The sequence below is a fragment of the Camelus dromedarius genome, chromosome 17 (genome assembly GCF_036321535.1).
Source record: "Camelus dromedarius isolate mCamDro1 chromosome 17, mCamDro1.pat, whole genome shotgun sequence".
Taxonomy (NCBI): Eukaryota; Metazoa; Chordata; class Mammalia; order Artiodactyla; family Camelidae; genus Camelus; species Camelus dromedarius.
The window spans coordinates 22,804,000-22,826,617 of record NC_087452.1 but is presented as its reverse complement, the minus strand read 5'-3'; positions in this window follow the sequence as shown (position 1 = coordinate 22,826,617).

The following is a 22,618-nucleotide window of genomic DNA, read 5'->3' as shown; positions in this document are numbered from 1 at the left end:
TCATAGTATCTCATGCGTATTTCCTGAGTTTTTCCGATGCTAAAAACCACCACCAAAGGGAAGACGTGAACTACTTGATGATCCTGCGCGGTGGCTCCCAGACCTTCTGGCGCCTAGCGACTGATCTCCATCAACCATCAGTGCCGCTCCCTCCGATGGCCTTTGAAGATGTTCAGCTGCAACCCTTTGGGGAGATCGAGGTTTTCTGGGCACGAGCCCCCAGCTCTCCTTGCTCAGCCCTGTAATCAACCTGTCTCTGCTCCGAGCTCTGACGGTTTGGTACTGTTTGCCCTCACTGTGCTTCAGGCATGTGAACTTGTGTATCCCATGTCTTGTATCCATTCTAATCCATCTCATTCTGGACAAGCAGTTTGCTATGCTTGCTGTTGTCCCCAGCTGCCCCTAAGAGAGCGTCTACTGCACTCAAGTATTGCCGGGCGGCCTTTGACTTAATCCTCTCAACAACTTGAAGAGGTTGGTGTTATTATCTCTGTTTCACCGAGAGAATGAAATTTAGAGAGGTCGAGTGACTTACCAGGGTCACAGAGCAATAAAACCTGGGATTCCAACCCACGTCTATTTTGCGCCACAGTCTAGCTCCTTCCTGTGATGACACGAGTGGATGTCAAACTACCCAAAGGAGCGCCCTGCCGTTATTTCAGGCTTGTATCTGATGACAATGAATTGTTCTCCCAAACAAGGAGGAAAAAGAGAAGGAGGAAGAGAAGAGGCAACAGTGGCAGCATCTCATATGTCCAGAACCCAGAGGGAACCCAGGAGAGTTCAGGGAAGCAGCAGTAACAGTATGACTTGGTTTTCCTTGTCTTTCTGTGTCATTTAGGAAGGGAATTCTTCCATTGGAGGAATGCAATGGAATTTTAAAATCTGGGTGGCCTGTAGCCCACGGCTTTCCTTGAAGAAAGTATAAAAAGGCAGGAGGGAGACCATGGGAGAAGGGAAGGAAGGGCGGCAGAGCCCCTGGGAGGGGGATGCTGACGTGATGGGCGGAACAGTGAGTTTTCCTCCCAGCTCTGCTCCTGGTGCCCTGCTCTCCATTCTTCGTCACTGAGGGAAAGGGGGCACTGGGACCAGATGTTCCCCCAGTCCCTTCCCATCTGATCATCTTTTTTGTAAACCAAGACTTTTCTTTTTTTTTTTTTTTTTTTTAAAGAAAAGTATAGCAAGTGCCAGGGAGCAGATAGACAAACTTTAATCACCTGAAAATTTATCTCTTCTAATTCCTTCCTAACTTTGACCTTGGCACTCTGGGGTATCAGCCGAAGACACAGAGGGCAGAAAGCATCCTAGAGAAAAACGAGAGAGAAAGAGAAAAAAAAAAACAACCTGATATTTCTCAATGCTTTGTGGATTAAAAACATGTAGCTATGTTTTGTGTGAGTTTTGAAAGCGCCATATCAGTTACACAACTTATGTGGCCACTTACTGGCCTGTTAAGTAACATCTTTGAAAGCAAGAGCCCTGCCCGTCTTGTAGACTATCCTCAACCCCTGGAGCAGCACCTAGAAAACAGTAGGTGCTGGATGAATATGAAAGGAACAAATGAAGAAATGAATGAGCCCTTTTGGAACAGAAGGGGTGGGAAGGGGAACATTAAGATACTTGCTTGGGTGCAGATTAATGCGGTGCTGAAAAAAGAAAGCATGGCGTGCTTTCATGGAAGATGAGCAGACTGGGTCTGATTACAAAGGCCGTGCTAGTTTCACTTGTTTGTTTCATGAAGGGGAGGTAATTGGGTTTCTTCATCGCTTTCCGCTTGGAGGAGGTACTGGGGATTGAACCCAGGACCTCTTGGGTGCTGGGCATGCGCTCTTCCACTTGAGCTATGCCCTTCCCCCAAGGTTGTACTAGGTTTAAAGATTAGTAAGAATGAAGATTTACACTCAGTTGAAGATTGCTTTCACTTTAGCTTAGCTCAAAACCAGAAAATCAGCCGTGCAGAGAATCAAAGACACAAAGAATGAAGCAACCCCACTGTCTAGGGGCCTGGGAAAGCCCACGCAGAGTGGACAATCCTCCAGAGCCACCCACCAGCTGTGAGGGTCTGGGGGCAGAACCACAAAGGCGCTTCCAGCCCCTTCTGTGTCTTATTGATTTCTGGACCTCAGCCAGGTCCAACGGCACATTCGTATTTATAAGATAAAGCCATTTCAAAAATCAGTGATCTATCTCTATAGTCAAAGTAACTTCCCTGACCTCGTCAGCTTCCCATTACCGTTTCTTGTCCTTTTTTACCTGAAGGGTATACTTTGACTTCATTCAGGTTATCTGCCCACAGGTGAATCCTGGGAAAATCTTTGGACCTTTCAATAGAGAGAGAGATGGAGGCCTCGGCATGAGGACAGGGTTGATTTGATGGTGAGGCTGCCATGTCTCCGCTGGCCTGTGAAAGCTTGGAACCCACGGCTTTCTCAAAATCTCTCTCTTTGAAGGAAAGAAAGCTGTAGGTACTGGGGACCTCTGAAGTGCTTAATGAAAATCAATAATGGAATTAAAAGTGGGAAAAAGGAGAACTTCGATTTCTCTGACACTTTGGTCTTGGAGGAAAGAGCTTTGATTCCCCCTGAAAGGCATGTGTGGAAGAGTGAAGACATTAAATGGCCTAGTAACGTGTCTCATCGCTCATGAACTCTCCATTCCCTCTACCCACACCCTCCCGGAAATCAAAAACGGGGCAGAGGTGAAGAATGGAAATCCCTTCTAATCTCTGGGTGGCTGTGCAGGAATGAACTGGGATTTCTTGACCCTTGGAAGCCCTTTGAAATTAAGCTAGAGGCAGGTGATCGCTCTCAGAGGAGTGCGAGGCTTTTGTCTGTGCCCTGAGGGCACGCGCGAAGCCAGGTTGGTGGTAACGGTGTCTCTGATCTTCGTTTCAACTGTTCTGAGCTGCTCTGGGGCTGATGCAAAAATCTCTGGAAGAGGAAGACATCATAGAAATCACATCAAGTGTTCCTGGAGAATCTCAGCCTGAGAACCGAGATTCTTACTCATCTCTGCATCCTTAGGCGGGGTGGGTTGATTGCAGTTACTGGCGTGTCCACACCAGATGTTCCCCACTAGCACCTGTTCCCATTGATGTGGGCTGATGCCACACAAGTTACATGTTTTGAATGTCACTCAGTAGCAGATGATGCTAACGTTCAGCGTGCATCTTCTCAGCACACCTGAGTTCCCTGGTCACTTCAGGAGATTCTTTCCGGCACACTGACAACGCCTACCTCAAGTCCACGTGTCTCTCTTCTCTGGAACCCTGAGAGCTTGCTCTATAGCAGGCAGGGGAAATAAGGGCATGGGGAGGGTTGAAACCCCCACAGGCAACTCTCAGCCAATGGCGAGAAAAGTCAATGGCCAAATCCTCTAGCCTCCCTGCCCTATAATTATGAGGCAAGTTCCTCTCAGCGTCTCAGAAGGTCCCCACGGAGGCTGAGACCCAGTTGCCCGCAGTGGTAATTTACCCATGAACACCCGCTCATCACCTTCTCTCCTTTCCTTCATTCACTTTCCCAATTTCCTTACTTTTGCTCCCTAGGTTTGCCTTCCTATAAACGTCCTGCACCTAATTCCTTGTCTCAGGGTCTGCTTTGCGGGGGAATCCACGCTGAGGGAACCCTTCCCCTGATCCCCAGCACTGAGAACAGTTTTTTGTACATCGTAAGTGATCGAAGAGGACTTGTGGATGTCTTGGGAAATCTTGCTAATGATAATTCCAGATATTCCTTGGAATCCTTTGGGAGATGATTCACAATTGGAGATCATGAAACAAAGAAGACGAAAGAGTCCTTTTCTTCCAAGAAGAGGAACAGCATGCACACGAAGGCAGGAACACGTGTGGTACAGGCAGGAAAACGTTATAGTTCTGTGTGCCTGGGACTCAGGGAGGTAGCAGGTGCATGGTGGGGAATGACACAGGAAAGAGGTGTCAACTCTCTCTCACACTGACTCATTTTATTCCAGCCACCGCAGCAGAGGAGAGAGATTTCGATGTAGAATCGAGCTCAACTCTAAGCTAAACAGGCAAAGAAGACTTTGATCGAAACCGTTCAAACAGGGGAGAGAAACTGAACTCACCTCTGACTACAACAGGGACAAGTGGGAGTTTAGAGTCAATGGGCAGAATGAGGGAATGGGTGAAAAATCACTAAGAGGAACTTGATGGGGCATCAAGAGTCGGAGGAATCTCACAGAACTGCTAAACCTAGCTTCAGCCGGCCAAGGGAAAGGACCAGTCAGGAGCTGGGCTCCAAGGAGCTGGACTAAAGTTTGACCAAGAAACTGGTCCAGGGTCTGTGCGCTACGTGAAGCATTCAACCTTCCATCCACATGGTCAACAGATACTTATGAAGCACTTCTGCTGGGCTCTGGGATACAATGGGGGAGCAAGACAGACATGGTCCTTATTCTGATGAAGCGATATGGTTTGGAGGGAAGGCAGACACACAGGCTGGGAATGATGTGGTTCGGTAAGCACCATGATAGGGGAAGCTCAGCAGGAACACCCAAGCCCTGGTTTGGGTTTGTTTGGTTTCTTGGGGGGAAGGGTTTGGATGATTTCCAGGATGATATGACATTGTATTTAAGGCCTTAAGGATGAGCAGGAGTTGACAAGGGAACTAGGTAAAAAAAAAAAAAAAAAAAAGCATCATTAAGAGTACAGCGGGTTCAAGAAATTGAAAAAAAAAAGTCTGAGATGAGTGGAGAAGATTTGAAGACAATTAGGCTGGGAAGTTGGCTAGAAGCCAAACTTTAAAAAAAAAAAAAAGAGGCTTGAGGGCCAAATTAAGAAGACATGTATGTTTACTGCAGAACTTCTCAGAGCCTTTAATTGGTTGTTATCTTAGCTTGGGTTCCCCCAAGAGCACACTCCAAGGTACGAATCAGACTAGGATTAGTCCGTTTGGGAGGTGATCTCAAAGACCTCCTCTAGGAGAAGTGAGGACAATCACTAAAGGGTGCATGCATGAGCGGGTTGTCCCCTGTGGGCAAGGAGGCCTCGGTCCCATGGGTGACCTCAGTGTTTTCCCAACCAACAGGCCAAGAAGCTCAGGAATTTTCTCCCTTAAACTGTTCATCACTGGTTGAAGTCCGCTTTCAAGGTCATTGGCTCTCAGGTGCTCCCAGCTTGCCCTGCACATGCTCCCTGGGCCAGGAGGCAAACACAGCAAAGAACAGAACACGAACCTAGGGCTGGAGCCACAGATGCGTCTGGTAAGCAGAGTGCACGCTGTTTGTGGGAACGGCGCTCACAGGGTCTGCTGCAGCGGGGCGATGTGGTTTGTGAAGTTCCAAGAGGGGAGATGAGGTCTGTGCGTTTTCCAAATAGATTTGGCCCCAGAATCGTTTTATATGGAGCATCCTGAAAGATGTCCACATAACACATTTCGAGTGTTCCTTGTCTAGGTCGGACCTCAACACATTTTGTATCTAAAGGGCCAGATAATAAATATGTCTGGCTTGGCAGGCCAGATGGTCTCTGTTACATCTTAACTCCGTTGTATCGTGAAAGCAGCCAGAGAGAATATGCAAATGAACGGCCATGGCTGCGGTCCATTAGCTCTTTATTTACAAAATCAGGCAGGGGGCCAGATTTGGCCCTTGACCTATAGTTTGCTGACCCCTGGTCTAGATCATCCCTACAATCTCCATCCAGCCTGAAGATTCTAAGACACGTCTGTGGTTGCCCTGCGCAGCAGAAGCGTCTGCTTGTCTGATCTTAGCAAAGCCCTCGCTCCCTCTTCCCCACATGGATCCATGTAAATATGTCTCAGATCCCTGTGCCTGGTCTCTCTGGAACCCATCCCAACCAGCCCTCGGCGGCAGCCTCTTCGTCCCATTTTGCCCACAGCCTCTCTGCTGGGGAAAAGCAACTGAGCCTAAATTTAATTATTCTGCTGGGGAAATAAAAATAGTGTTGCCCTGAGGCTGCCTGATGCCAAGAATTTTCCATGGCACGGGAAGAGAAAAATAAATAGCAGCTTGAAATAAACAAGTCCTGCCCGCACTTCATCAGGGACCTAGAGAGGTGTGAAGGCTGGAGGAATCAGGGGAAGGGGGTCAGGCGGCAAGACCCCACTCCCTCATCTTTATTTTTGAAGTTGAAGATGTAAGTCGACAGTTTCTCCTAACCCGCCCATTTAACCTACATTTATTGACCACCTAATGAATGGCAGGCACTCATTCCTTCATGCAACAAACACATTTGAAATGCTTAATTTGTGGCAAGCACGGCTAGACAGAACTTCCTATGTAATTTGTGGTGCCCAGGGCAAAGTCGGAATGTAGGTCTCCTTATTCAGTAATTGTTAAGAAATTCAAAATGATGACAACAGAGGATTTAACCAAGCATGGAATCCTTTTAAGTGCTATGTAGTTTCATAAGCGCATCCATGAAGCCAGCCTTGGTGTTTGACATTGATGTTGTAAAGATACACATGGTGTTACACAGAGGACTCCAGTCCTCACCCTGGAGAACTCACTATCCAAGGACAGAGAAGAGCTGTGAGTGCTTCACTCAATCACTTTCAATTCCTTTATCACTTTTGTCCACATCAGATCCCAGGAAGCGTCCACATGCAACAGCCAGACCCTACATCCCTTCGTTAGCATCTGACCACAGGCTGCTGGAGCCACTTTGCCCGTGAGCTCAGAGAACAGGGACTCCTTCACCAGTGACTGATTTTGCGGGATTCCATCTAGTCAGCTCCTTGCCTCTGATGGGGTCAACTCTGAGGGCAGCCGTGCACTGGCCCTAGGGCCCCCACCCTCCCACAGCATGGAGTCATGCCCTGGCTTGGTTCCCTTCCCCTCTTTCTTCCTGCCTCCCTGCCAGCTCTTCCTGAGAACACTTCCCCATAGACCAAATTCTCATTTCGGCATCTGCTTCGGGGGAACACAACGTTAAGACACACGCAGACAAATGCTGAGGGAATCAGGGTTCAGTATGAGAAGAACTATGAGAGATCCTGAAGGTCTCTGAAGTACTCAGAGATCCTGAGAAAGTCCTTGGCACGTTCAGAATTGAGGAAAAGTGCTCCCAGCCGGACGGCGGTTGGGGGGGTGGGCACTGGTGGGAGGAATCTTGGGTAGATTGGTGTCCACGTTGGATCTTAATTAATGGATATTATTTCAAAAGGTGGAGATGAATGGTGGAAGCAGGGGGAGGGTGCTGATGCCCCGTTTATCCCTCTGGGTCTTCTCTGCACTCTCTTCTCCCCTGCTCTGTCCGGGAAGGCTGACCTGTTTCGACTGCATTAACAGGCAACCTTGCCTTCGGGCTTCTGGTTGGACTAGCCCAGCGACCTTGGAGGTGGTAGGAGGGTGGAGGGGCATGAGCTGTAAGGCTTTCTCCATAAAGCTACTCTTTCTGAGTCTGGTAACCACTCCATCTCTTGCCCCTTCAGGTCTAGAGTGGTCGTGGGCAGCGGTGGGAACTGACCATCTCATGCTGGTTCGCCTAAACCCTACCTACATCTTTGTAAATACATGACTCTTTTTTTCATCCTTCTCAGCTACCCAGTTTGAGGGTACCATCAGGACCGTGCTGAGACCCCGACTAACCCAGGCGTAAAGGAGATGAGGACAGTGCAGGCGGAGGAAAAAACCCAACCAGAGGCACAGAAGCCAGGCTTGAAGCTGTGACGAGAATAGCGAGCTGAGCGTGTGTGGAGAGCGTAGCTGGGTTTCAGCCACAAAGGCCGCTTACAGACAAAACACCAACAGCCTTGAACGGTAGCCTAAGGAGGTGGGACTCTGAGCCCCAGTATGTCTAACCGGAGCTGTGATGTGACTGAAGAGGTACTTGCAGGGAGTAGCCTTGACAAAAGTGAGACGGCAGTGGACCAGAGATAAACTGGAACAGGGCTGAAGGATTTGGAGACCACTGCTGTGATGGGATCAAAGTCAGATTCAAGTGTAGACCAGGTGCCGTGGGGAATGTAACGAGACACGGAGAACCGCCTGTATCCCATCCACCTTGACGCCTTTGTTCGTGCTGTTTCCACTGCCTTGTGCATCCTCCTCCCTCACCTGGCTGAGTCCTCCTCATCTCCACGTCAGCTTACATACTATGTCTCCTGGGAAGCCTGCGCTGGCCCTCCCTTCTGGACTGCCTGAGGCCCCCTTGTTAATGTGTCCCTATAATGCCTGGTACCCTTCTAAAATGAATCACACTGCACGGGGGAATATAAGTGCTCCCTTGCACCATAAACTCTGGGAGGGCAGAGACCATATCTGGGTCTGTCTTGCTCACTCTTGTCTCTCTAGAGCCCAGCCTAATTCTCTTAGCACCAGATAAATATACAACGGACAGAAGGACAAAAGGAAGGATGGATGGATGGATGGAATCGGTGGCCTCTGAATGTCGCTGTTAGAAGAGTGGCTTGACCTTGACTTGCTCGTATCCATTTGGGTAGAATCGTTCATTCATCCTCCTGTGATATTTCTCAGAGTTCTTATTTAGTTCTATAGCTGAGTTTCAGAAGTCTCATTTCAGAGAGTAATTCACAGAGCCACATTTCTTCTGAGAAAGTTGGAGTCTCTGAGGCTGTTTGTGCTCTTGGCACAAAAGAGGATACTGACAAGAGGATGCAGTTGTGGGGGAAGAAAAGGAAATTATGAGAAGCATTTTGCAGAGTAAACATCATTAGCAGGAAGAAATGATGAAGCTAAGATAAATGTTTCCTCTTGAAGCCTACTTTGTATTATAAATCATGAAGGGGCTTGATTGGGTAGCCTGTTGGTGACAAACAGCCTGTAATTCATTTCTTTCTCCTGCTGACTTTTGGCCAACACGTTGCAAGATTCATGTACTGTTATTTGACAGCCCCTTTCTATGTACCAAGATGAAGACGAGGCAGGGCTCTGCCCAGAGAAACATCTGGTTTGGGGGGCCAGTTCTACTGCACGGTACCCCCAGTTGTACAGGCTGTCGTGCCAGTCAAGACCCCCGCATGGCACAGCTAACACGCCCAAACAGGCCAACTGAGGAGGCATTAGCAAAGGAGCCATTTGCAAAAGTGTGCACAGGGCGAGAGAGACCAACAAGGGGTGATGTCGCACGCTGGACCTAGTGCCCATGGGAGCTGCTGGGACCACGTCCAGAGCAGACGGAATAGCTACAGTTTATAGCGAGAAATCTGGCACTGCCTCTCCCACCCACGTGGTGCAAGGAAGGCCCAAAGAGGAAAGCACAAGCTGCAGCCTTCGGAAACCCGAAATTCTCTGAACAGATTAGTGCATCCTTCACAGCTCCTCGCCTCTCCCTCCTTCAGTCCGTGGCTGCCCTCTTGCTTTTTGTTTGTTGCTTTTCAGACAAAACACACTTTTACATCTCTGCGGTTTTAAACAGGGGTCCCTTCATTCTACAAGCTTTCACTGGCCTCCTTTCCACCACTTCTAGAAGCGACCATCTGCTGTCTTTGCTCACCTAGTGTCCATTCCGCCTTCTCATGGCCGGACCTCAGTGTCCCTTTGGAGGATGAACTGTGTGGTCCAACAGCACCCACTGCGCTTACTGTATGCCCTGAATCTGACGTGGGCCCACAATCAGAGTGATTAGCTCAGGAATGGGCATACATCCAGTTCATAGAGTTAGTGCTGAAAATGTCGTCATTACTATTCGGCAAAAGGACTTCTCTTCCAGCAAGAGTTTCTGAACCACTGGAATGTCAGCCAGAGAAAGCTACCTGAGAATGAAAGCATATATATATATGCAGTTGTGGGAAAAAAAAATAGAGAGAGAGGTTCTTTGCACGGTCGTCTCCTTTGCCAGGAAGCCCTTCCATCCTTCTTCGTCCAGTGGCGTTAAGAGTTGCCAGATTTAGCAAATAAAGATACAGGGCAACCCCCCCAACAAAGAAAAACCCAGGACCAGATGGATTCACTGGTGAATTCTACCAGACATTTAAAGAAGAATTCATGCCAATCCTTGTCAAAGTCTTCCCCCAAATTGAAGAGGTGGGAACCTTCCAAACTCATTATATGAGGCCAAAAGCACACGGATATTGAAGCCAGATAAAGATACCACAAGGAAACTACAAACCAGTATTTTTTAATACATAAAAATCCTCGATCAAATACTAGCAAACCAAATTCAACAGCACATAAAAAGGATCATACACTGTGACTCAGTGGGATTTAGCCCCCGGAGACAAGGATGGTTCAACATATGAAAATCAATTAATGTGATACACCACATTAACGAAATGAAGGGCCAGGGTCACATGACCAGCTCAATAGACTCGGGAAAAAGGTGTTTGATAGAATTCAATATCCTCTCATGATAAATAGCTCTGAACAAACCAGGAATGGAAGGAAATTACCTCCGCAGAATAAAGACTATATACGAAACACCCACAGCTAACATCAGTCATACACCATGGGGAAAAAAAATTGAAAGCTTTTCCTCCAAGATCAGGAACAAAGCAAGGATGCCTGGTCTCACCACTTCTGTTCAACCAAGTACAGGAAGTCCTTCCACTTCACCCAACAGGGACTGTGATTAGGTTCTGTGCTCTGTTCTGATGAATCCCAGTCGGGGCGTGACCCAAAGCTCACAGTGGCTGAGAAGCTGCCCTTCCTTCTGTCCCCCGCTGCAAGGTCACCTCTGTGTACAGCTACACCCAGAAGGCTCCACATCCTCCTTCAGCTCTGAGGAGAGGAAGGAGAAAAACAGCTCCCTTTTCATTTAACTTTTAGACCTCGTGTTTTCATGTCTGCAGTGTGTTAACTCCCGGTCACCCTGCAAAGTTCCTACCTGAGGTCCCCAAGGTTAAAGGTCTGATGGGAGCCCAGAAGTTCTATTTCTGCCAGTCCTCAAAAGTGCAGTCACCAGCAAAGGAGGACTCAAAGAGGAAGGAGGGTACCATTTGGAACCTTCACCTAGGCAGCCACCTGGTTGGTGGTGTTATTGGTTTTTTCCTAATATCTTTATGGCTCTTGCAGGGAAAAAAAAAAAAAAAGATATGTGCTCATTATTTAAAAAAAATTCAAGCAAAACAGGAAAGCACAAGAAGTACATTAACAAACATCCTCAAATCCACTGTTTGGAAGTAACCATTATTAGTATTTAGAGATTAAGCGTCTAAGGAAACCAAAAGGAACCAGGGCTCATAGGGGAAAGGGCTGATCTGAGGTCAGGGAAGGTACAGGATGAAACTGGAGCATCCTGTGCCAGAAAAAAACGAAGTGCTCAAAAAAAAAAAAAAAAAAAAGAAGAAGAAGAAGAAGAAGGATGGGGGCATGTCACAGGGGCACAGAGGTTGGCTGGATGGGGCTCTGGTGGCCAAATCTAAGACTGTTGAGGCATCAGAATAATTAAGGTTCGTCACGAGTTATAAACAAGTGAAAACAGAGATGCATGGGTCCATAATGGGAATAAGCAGACTAAAAAGTCATCAATGGGGAAAAGAGAGGGCTCTTGCTTATAGTCGGATCCCAGCATCAATAGATAAAAGTCCAGGGAGCTCTAGAGGCAGGGAATCTGCACAGATTGCTGATAAATGGCAAGGGATAAAACCACTAAATATACAGTGGAGCACCCAGGCAACACCTCGACTTAGTGATCAAAATGAACATCACGCGGTGAGGCCGTTGACCTCACGTGCCTTCAGATGCGACACTTGGAAGGACACAATATCACGTCCGTGGCGTTCCAACCAGGACGGCACCAGACAGACTCAAAATGATGAAAATCCTATTTTAAAAGGGGCTGTACTGTGTGTTCTTCAAACATGTTACTGTCTTACAAGACGAAGAAAGGCTGTGAAAATGTTCCAAAGTAAAGGAGAAGATAGACAGAATAAATAAACTTAATACCTGACCTTAGACTGGATCCTGTACTGGGGAAAATTAATTCCAAAGGCATTCATGGGTCAATTGACAAAAATGGAAAATTGATGATGGGTGACATAAAAGTTTGTTGGTGTCAACTTCCTTGAAATTTTAACTTTACTGCGGTTTTTGGAAGAGAATATTCTTACTGAAGTATTCAGGAACAAAGGGGCATGGTATATACAATGTACTCTCAAATGGTTCAGAAGAAAAATCATAGAGCAAATAAACAAGAAATTGTAGTAAAAGTGAACAGCTGGTAAACTTGGGCATAGTGTGCATAAGAGTTCTTTGTGCTATTTCCAAAACTTTTTCTACATGATTAAAATTTTTACCAAATAAAAAGCTGAAAACATTTTCAAGAGTCTAGGAGAAACACACCAAAGACTTAACATGTGGTAGGAGGAATGACAGTTCACACTGACTGAGACACTCTCTCTTTTATTCCTTCATTCCATGAACAGTCACTGAATACGTCCTAGGGTCGGGCACTAATGCTGCAGATATGAGTAAGACACAGTTGTGTCTTCAAGGAGCTTATTTAGTGACAAGGATGGAGAGTTGTCCAAAAATTGATTGGATCATCTTGTATTTTCTCTACATTACTTACCCAAACCAATGTTCTTACAATTTCCTGTAGTCAAAAAAAGAGTCATATTCATTGATTCAGAGACTTGAAGATTTTAACAATTCTATCAGATTATAAGAAAAGAACTGGAGGGCCACTGACTTATTTTCACAGCAAGACTGTCTTCTTCAGGGAACCTGATACGTCTCTGGCCATCTCACTGCATGCTTCTCTGAGTTCCCCAAACTTCTTCAGAGACACAGGTCAAGGGACGAGACACTGAGTTTTTACCAGTTTTCCCAAATCCAGGGAGAAGCCTTCTCTGCTTGAACGCATCCTGTGGTTCTCAGCTGAGGGTGATTCTCCAACCCAGCCCCATCAGGAGATATTTGGCAATGTCTAGAGACATTTTTGGTAGCAAGACCTACCAGCATTTAGTGGGTAGAGGTCAGGGTTGCTGCCAAACATCCTACAACGCACCGGACAGCCCCTCACAATGAAGAATCATCTAACCCAAGATGTCAATAGCACAGAAATTGAAAAACTACAAACTAGTCTAGAAACTTGGACCAGTTCCGTTAAAGGGGGAGGGAAAGGAGAAAGGCGGGAAGAAGGCCACGTCAGTTAGGAACAGGTTCAACTGCAGGAGAGGGAAAACCCAAAATAAAGGTGGCTAAAGCAATGATGTTTCTCTGTTTCCTGGAGAAGCACAGTGTTGAGAAGCCCAGGGCCAGCACGACAGCATCACCGTCACAGGGAGCCAGACCCTGTCATGTTGATCTCATGGTTTCTTCTCATGGTCCACGTCAGTCCTTTGAGCCTGAACCATCATATCCTCATCCCAGCCAGCAGCAAGGAAGAAGACATGCCGGGCCTTGAAGATCACATCCCAGGAGCCACACCCAAGACATTTCCTCGTGTCCATTTGGACCAAGCTTATCCCACAACGACGCTCAATTGCAAAGGAGGATGGGAAAAGGCAGTCTTTCTTCCAGGAAGCCATGAGCCCAACTAAAAATCAGGAGGCTTTATTACTGAAGTTCAAGGGATTGAGTGGATGCTGGGAGACAGCTCGCACAGTCTGCCACAGATGCACAAACTACGTATTTGCTTTGGGGCTGTTTGCAATGTTTTACTCTTGGTCCTCGCCCAACTCTTTTTCTAATGTTCTTCCATTGCCCCTGATGTTTGTAACTGTTGAAGCAACAAGTGCCATTGTATAATTCTGCAAATTACATAATCATTAAGGGCTATACGCCTCTTTAGGGAAAGGTGACAGGGAGGACTTGCGATGTTCCCAAGCAGGAAACCTTTAACCTCAGTAGGTGCATGAAGACTTTACAGAAATCTGAGCACGGGAAAAAATGAGACCACAGCATTCCTCAAGGACCCACACAACTCCCCAGATGAATGAATTAAGGATGTCAGCTGAAAACTACAACTCAAAACTAAAACATGGGGGTAGGGGGGTATATTTTTATGTCTTATAATAATTTATGTATTAGATATGTACGTGTGTGTGTTGTGTGTACATATGTGTGTGTTTATATCCCCCCACATGTTTCCTCCTCCCAAATATATGAATTCTCAACCAAATGTTTGAGCTAATAACAGCTTCCAACAAAATCTATCCCAGTTTGCTTAGGGTTGTTTCTTACTAACACTCGACCAATTTTAGACTGCTCTCACATCGCTCTGTTCTTAACAATGACCTCCCTACTTCTTCAAATATTCTGTTAGGCTATCAACAGCTTGGTGTAGAGTCTGTTGCTCAAACTGCACACGTCTCAAAGGTAATTTCTAACCCTAGGACACCGTGCTTCCGTTGCTGAAATAGTCGTTCTAGAGTCTGTGGGAAGTGCCAACTGCTTCATTAATCTCCCACGTGTTACTTCGCGCTCCCGGGTTAAATGCCGCTGTCCAACAGCACCAGCCAGCCCTCCCCACAACGTGTAGCTGGGTTTACACGCAGATCTCCCAACCAGGATGTCAAGCCAATTAAAAATGTTTTAAGTGTCAACAGCCTGATACTGAATTGCAAGCAACTCTGGCTTCATTTGGGTGAGCAGGTTGGGCTAAATCTAACCGGAGGCTCTGAAATAGAATTCACTCACCATTTCTGCTTAGCAATTACGCCAGCCTTTCTCCTTGGAGAGTGGAGATTGGTTATGGAAATCGCATTTGTGTTTCCTCTAAATATGCAGACTCATACTCCAAGCCTCTCATTTGTGATTCTATAATGAAGAAAAAAACTAAGCGGAGAGGAAGGAAGACAACGTTCTCATTTCTGAACTCAATTTGAAGCTGGCTTAACTCACTTTGAGCCACGTACAAGAATAAAAGCCATTCCTCCTTAGATGCTAATTAGACCAAAACTCTCTTATCAAGACAGAGTGAAGGTTGGGGGCATCTGGTTATTTAGATAGAGTGGGTTATTAAGAGTGAGTCTTTGGGGGCGAGGGTGGGGGCTGTTTATCCCCTGAAATTTTGGACAAATTTTTTTCTAGCCCTATATATAACAATATCTAACGTTTACTGGAAGCATGTTACATGCCAGGCACAGTGCTAAGTGCTTCATTTAATCCTTTAATAACACCCCTCTCTAATTTAGATATCATTTCCTTTTTTACAGATTAAGAAGTGGAGGCTCAGTGAGGTTAGGTAACTTGCCCAGGTCACAGAGCTTGCCCTGAACTTGGATTTGAGCCCTGGGGAGCCTGATTCACTTACATTTTCTTAATTTTCTTTTCTGAAATTCTAAACCATCTTTACACCATCTGGAATCTCTTTTGGAACATGAAGTGAAATGAGATCAATATTTTCTACAGATGAATAAATACACATTTTCTGCAAATGAACCCAATTGGCCTGTCACAACTTGAAAAAAATTTTTTTAACAATTTAATGACAAGGGACAATGTTTATGACATAAGTGGGAAAAAAAGGGAAGAACACTGAGCTATGTACTCAGTGTAAGTAACTATGTTAACATGAGCTATAATATACAGACACACATATATATAGCGCCATTAATATATCTGTTGAACAACTTCATAGAAATACAACTCTGGATGGTGTTGAAGAGTCTGAGATTGGGCGTCAGACTGTTTGGGTGAATCTAAATCCCACATCTACCTCATATTTTCTCTGGATGGCCCCCTGCAAACTATTTAAGCTCTCTGTGGCCAGGCTCTCATCCATAAGATGTGGGTAATAAATAATATTACTTATCTCCTGAGGTGATTGAAAGGATTAAATAAGTCAATCCATGAAAAACACTTAACATAATGCTTAGCTCCTAAAAAAAGACTGCACATAAAAATATACTAAACCCTATCTTCAGAGTTGTTACAACTGAATGGTGTGACTCTATTATTTTAACTTTTTCAAATTGTCTACAGTTCCTTGTTTTGTTTGTTCATTTTGCATGTTATACTCAGAAAAAAAAAAAATCTGATTTTAAAAGCCTGGGTCTTCAGTGTTCCACTAGTGCTGAATTACTCCAAAACCAAAAAAGTAAGCCCCTTGCAAACTCCCTTTTGAGATGCACCTTCCTGGGGAGAAACCTCTGTGCCCCCAAAGCAAGCTCCTCATTTCCTTAAGCTGATAAAATAGGGAGTTTTGGCACAAGGATTCAGTAAAAAGAAATTGTGTTTAATTAAAAACAAATAGGATCCTTATGAAAAATTGTGCTCTACACTGGAATTTGAATTTACAACATTGTAAAATGATTATAAATCAATAAAAAATGTTTAAAAAAAACCAAATAGGATCCTTAAATAACAAATTGGAAGGATTCAGCATTATGAAAACAAGCAGCAATAAATGTAAATAACTGCCAGGTAAATCGTGTCTTCATGTCCTCGAGGTGTTGTGAGACATTGCCTTCTAATTTATAGTGGATCTGGGAGTCTGTTCAGTAACAGGTCTAGTAACAGGGGTAAGAATTAATCCTCTGTTCACACCTCATCGCCTTGCTGGGAGTATCACCGAACCAGACTCCACGTGAGACAGATTTTTCACGTGTGTAACTAAGGCGACCAGACAGAGGACTCTAATCCAGGTACTTTCTTACACAGACGGAGATGCTAAGGTAGAAAGCTGGTTATTCAAAATAATGCAGTTGTCTTGCTAAACTTCCCCAGGCTTCAGGCGAAGGTAATGAAGCAGAGATTTATCTATGTTTCTTCCGAGATGATTGATGAAAAAATCAGATGCAGGTAACTGGGGAAACAATTCTGAGAAAAGCTTAACAGGTTTTCCACAGCGTTGAGTCTGTCACGGCTATGTAACGGAAAACGTTTGGAGATTCATCATATAGAAAAAAAGGTTACTCTTCTGGGAAATGGTGCTGAAACATCTCCTTCCAGCTTGTGTAACCCCACCTCCCATTGGGGACTTAGAAGGCTGAGAATGATTTTTTAAAAGTAGCTGCGTGACTTTGAGCTTGTTTATTGACCTCTCTGATCTTTGTTTTCACCGTCTGTCCAGTAGGGACACTTACTTACTTTGCAGAAACTCTTTGAGGACTTCGGACAGTGCGTTTAAAGTATTTATCTTAGGACCGGACACCTAATAGGTATACAGAAGCTGTCTGCGTGATCCCTGGGGTTCTGATTTCAAGAGCCTTGGAAGCGTATCTGGGTCACCTGCTCCCCCAGCTAATTTGCTCGTGTTTGAATCCCTTTAAGTAGAGAATAGTCTTTTATCTCACTGTTACAGATCAGGCTTAGCTGTAAATATCTAGGACGGATAGCAATTGACTTAAATTTACACAAAGCTAGAAATGAGCCATATCAGATTCTAACAGGTTCTGAAAGGCTAGAAGGGAGACGGAAAACATAATGCTCACTCATTCAGCATTTATTTAGCACCAGCTATGTGCCAGGGGATGGAGGCCAGACAAACCTATGGACACTGAAATTACTCCTCTCTCTCCTGGCTCCTGCTTCTCACCCTTCCTGCCTCCTTGGCTCAGATGTACTTCTTAGGTAATGTAGGTCCTTAGATTCTGCAGTGAGGGCTCCAACACTTCAACGCCTGCAGCAGAGCCCTGCATAGAACGTGTAGTGATAGTCTTAGCCCCCACGCTAAGATATAAGACATTGCTATTTCTTTGATTTAATTAAACTTACTTTAAATCAGTTTCCAAGCCTGACCCCCACCAGGCTGGGTAGAAATTCCATCTCAGTCACCATTGAGCATTTGCCTTTCTGGGAGTCACTTAAGAATCCAGAAGATGGAGAAAGGGCCCCGAACTTCCCATCCCCCGTGGCCATCACCAACCTCCTGATGGTCCCACCCTCGGAAGGTCTCAGCTTCCGTGGGAGCACAAATCCTGAGAAAGCAGAGAGCCTTGGTGTCTTCTGTTCAGTCACCACATGGAAGACTTGCTCCCCTGGGAGGTACTGCCACGATGCAATATCAGCATCCGGCCATGTCTCACCCTTCAACCCTGATCTCTTCTTGAGTTTAGACAGCTCCTTCTATCCCGGGGCTCTGTAAAGGGCCAGGTTGTAAATACTCTGGGCTTCACAAACCATGCCATCTCTGTCACAAGTACTCAGCTCTGGGAGTGCTAAAGCCGCCCTAGACAAGACAGAAATGGATGGATGTGGCTTCGTCCCGTGAGCCTTTACTTACAGACTCGCAAATTTCATTTTCACGAAACGTTCATACGTCACAAAACTGTATTCCTCATTGCTTTTTTAAAAATGGATTTTAAAAATCCATACTTAGTGTTCAGGACATAAAAAAAAGCAGACAGTGGGCCAGCTTTGCCTCATGGCCACTAGTTGGCCAACCCCTACTCTAGCTTCTTGTCCTCAAAGAAATTAGCATAATGGCTTCAGTGAGTGTGGACTTTTGGAAAACAAAAGCCATTTATTCATTCATTCATTCATTTGTTTAGCAAGCCTTGTAGGGTGACCTGCCATCCCAGACTGCCTGGAAATGAGGAACTTCTCAGGGTGTGAGATTTTCAGTACTACACCTTGGAAAATTCCAGGCAAATTGGAAGAGTTGATCACCCAACCTGTTAGGTGCCAGGCAGTGAAGATTCCATAGTAAAGAAAACAAAGTCTTTGACTTTATGAGGCTGGGATGGTCTTCAGGAGGTCACATGCCTTTGCTCACAACTCCTATTCTTGGCTTGGGGTCCACGTCTCCCCCCACCAGAGGGGTGCAGAGGATGCAAAAGGACTGTGAAAGGTGATCAAGGTAAAATGCGTGGAGGAAAAAGCCCAAATTAACAGTTTAACAGATTCTCCTAAATAAAACGAAGTAGATAGTGGTAAAAACAAAAATTCAACTGAGTAAATTTTGAGGATCTCACTGACTTCACTCAGTGATTTGTGAATTGAGCAGCATCCAATCTAGCAGACAGAAAGGAGCCCCAAAGAGCTATACAAGGTGAGAGATTTTACAGGCAGAAGGGAGCAGGAATAGGGAAGTTATACTAGGCAAAAAGCAGATGGATTTATGGCAAGGTTACTCTCCCTTTACCAGGAGCCAGGGGTCTATCAGGCAGACTACCTAACTGAAGCTGATCAGGCAATTCCTGATCGACTAGTTTAAGATCCCTCTAAGACAAGGTGAGGGAACCAAGACCTAGCCACACCCCTACCCATGTCGCGCTGAGCCAGGGCTGGCCCATCTAGGCCTAGGAAGCAGAACAAGGCCTTCTGGGGGGCTCAAACCCCTTTCACACGTGGAGACTCCTATGGCACTAGAAAATGGAGATATTCCAAAATCACATGATAAGAATTGGGGGCTATCTTACTTGTTCAATCCTATTGGTCCAATTCTGTGCTATGTTTAGATGCTCAGTTGGACTTCATGAGAAAAGTTTAAATTTGAGGCCCTTTGGAAATACGAGGTCCAGGTGAAAAAGCTCTCCTTCCTCCCTCATCCCTAACCCCATTTTCCCCCAGGATAGAGTAAAGTAAAGTAAGCCAGCCTCACCAGAGCCCCTGTGAACCTATTCAGAACTTTTTTTAATTAGCAAAATTTCCCACCCTGGGACCACATGCCAGAGTGGTGAGTGATGTGCAAACTGAATCTCCCTGTTGGGCCCCTTGGCCAGGCAACTTTGTGCAGTGTACAACCTGGGTCACCATCCAGAGCCACCCGGAGACAACTGCCTGACCCTCCAGGGAAGAAATCAGACCCTTTGTCTGCAATTGAAAGAATAAAGGAGAGGGTGACTCTACCTGCATCAGACATCTTAGGCCCCACTGTGCCGTGTGTTCAGGGTAGCTGGGATCCACATTACTTGTCTCTGACTCCAGAGCAGTCACTTGCTCTTTAAGGAAGTGATTTCTGTCTTCCGATCACTTGTACCTTTGGCAACTGGCTGTTTCTTGCCTATTGCGCCTCCCTGTAGTTCCCCTTACAGGATGTGCCTGCAAATGATGGGCTGAGGCGTGGGCTGGGAAAGCTTTTGAAAGGCAGCCAGGCGGAAACTTAAAGACAAAAGGTCTTCAAGCAGATATTACTTGCAGCCTTGGGTTAAGAAGCAGTTGCTGGCTGTGGGGGGAGGATAACAAAAAGTGCGCCCTAAATCAGGCTTCAAAGAGGGACCTGTTTAGCTTGGCTGCGGCAGGTGGTTGAGGGAGGCCGGTACTTTTACACACCTGGCACATCCTCCCAGCGCTGAGACTTGTTAATCAGGTAAGGGTTAAAGTCCCCTAAGTGCACAGCCTGACGACACTACCTGACAGCTGGTAGTCAGGTTGCCATGTCAACAGGAAGAGACCCTATTGGGGTTTCTGTTTACCCGTCGCCAAGTTCTCTGTCTGAGTCGCTCTTATCCGTGAGGGAAGCTAAGAAGGCTGGTCTGTGCCTCCCAGACTGCTTCCCTGGGCACTGGAATTATTTGGACCCCAGTGGGGAAGCCTGGCTCCTGCAAAGGCACCCAGAATACGGGAAGGAGCAGTGGGAGAACGAGGGGGATGGAGCCCTCCCATGGCGCACCCTGCTTCACCGACAGGGAAATTAGCATTGATGGCATGGCTATCATGTGTCAGAAATCCTGCTAGAAGCTACACAGATTTTATTTTATTTTATTCTCACAGCTATCCTATAGGATTGCTATGAGTATTCTCGTTTTACAGACGAGCAAAGAGAGGCTAAAAAGCCAACCAGCAGAGCAATGTTTAACTACATGAGAATAGGTTCATCAGCTAGATTATTATGCAGCCTTTTAAAAATCATCTTTTTGAAGGTATCTCAAAAGGTATTTTGAAGGTATTTGACACATTCTCAACTATACAACACATCATATCCAAATGATAAAATATATATGATGAATAAATGTCCATAGGAAAAAAGTACGGAGAATGAATAATATTGTGGAAATAACCAAGATCATCGAAATGAGAATGAGCAAAGACTGCTTATTCAGAGCTTGCTATACCAGGGAGTCAGCCACCATCACTTGAACGGCAGAGGTCACCAGGCAGGCAGAGGAATGGAAAAGCTTTGTAGTGGAAGCGAAAGCTTCAGGCGTGCCCTGATAGGAGGCTGTAGGCGCGGGGAAGCTGGAGAAGGGCTGCCTAGGAGCGGGGCATCCTGTGTGGTCAGTTAGGGGAGCCTATTTGCCTTCCCCTGGTTGGTCCTAAGTTGGAAGCAGGGGCCCAAAATTACGAAAGCTGGCGGGTACTGACCAAGTCCTGACCGTGTGGGACTGATAGCTGCAGCCCTTGTGGGTTGGCTTCCTGGACCAGTTGCTGCCGGTTGCGGGTCAGAGCTGTGTATTTGTATACTGTCTGGCCACCGTTTGCGTATCTAGTCCCTCAATGTACAGAATGGGAACCACAGCTGTCAAGGGTTCAGGATCATAATTTATGTTCTGTTTATTTTCTTTCTAATTCCTTTCAGGTTTTTCTCAATGTTCTACAGTAAGCAAGTAATATGAGTAACAATGAGGTGGGAAGCCCTATAAAAGACCGGCAGGACCCCCAAGCTGGGCCACTACTCTCCTGCCGGCACCATCCCATCCCCTCGCCCTATCTCACTTTTTGCCTCTGAAACGGCTTACTTACCCGTAAAATTCTATTGGTTCCCTGAGCTCACTTCTGATTGGTTATTTCCTTCACTCCTAATTGGTTATTACTCTCACTTCTGATTGGTCCACTTCCCCAACTTCTGATTGGTCCATTTGTAGTACTTCATTTGCATGGAGCTCACTGCTGATTGGTTATCTCTCACTCCTGATTGGTCTATTTGTACAAAGCTTGTTCCTGGTTGGTCAACTTCTGTTATACTTTATTTGCATGTGATGTTGCAAAATGTAAAACTGGCAGCCTATAAAGGCCTGTGTAAACCTACAGACAGGGTCCAGAGCTTGGAGTGTTAACTCCTCTGGGTACACTGGTGTAATAAACCTGAGTTCTCCAACTCTGCGAGTGCTGCTTGGTCTCTCACCCAGATCCAGGTTGCTGTCACAACTGAGCTGTAACACATTTTTCTGCACCAACAATAGATAAATAAGTGTCTTTATAAGGAAAAGGAAACTGAGTTTCAGAAAGTTTAGGCTATCTTCCCAATAAGTAACTGGCATGGAATTGAACTCGGGTCTTGTAGATATTAACGTCAACATTTTCCTGGGATTTTTCAGGGCTTAGATACTGAAAGAAATGAGGATGCAGACTTGTACTGAGGGAGTTATACAAACCAGCTTTTTTGAGACATCAATTAAAAACAAAACAAACCTTATTTAAATCTCTTTCCTGAATAACTGTTAAGGTTTTAAGGTATAATCATACCTCCAGGAAATTTTAATTCAAACAAAAGGTAATGATAAACATCTGATTGGTTTTGGAGGGAACATTCCCAGATACCAGTGAAGATCTGACAAGCCCTATGGACCAGCTGTCCAGAAAGAAATGCACAAAAACAATGTTACAATGAGAGGGGCCCACAGTCCCCAGGCCAAAAACTTCTGTTCTAATGGTAGATGTGTGACATTGGTTACAAGCCTGGAGGCAGGAAGACATTTGAGGTCAGCAGAGACCTTTTGTTTACTTCACAAAATTTTTTGCTTATCATTAGGTGTGTCTGTGTTCAGTGCAGCTCACTCCTGATCAATATGCGGTTAACAGAAGACAGGGCTACCACAGCCACCCACAGTGCCCCCTGCATCACTCTGTAGAGACAGCAGTGTGGGTGATGTCTCTTGCACCTGGTGGCCAGCCTGAACGTGGA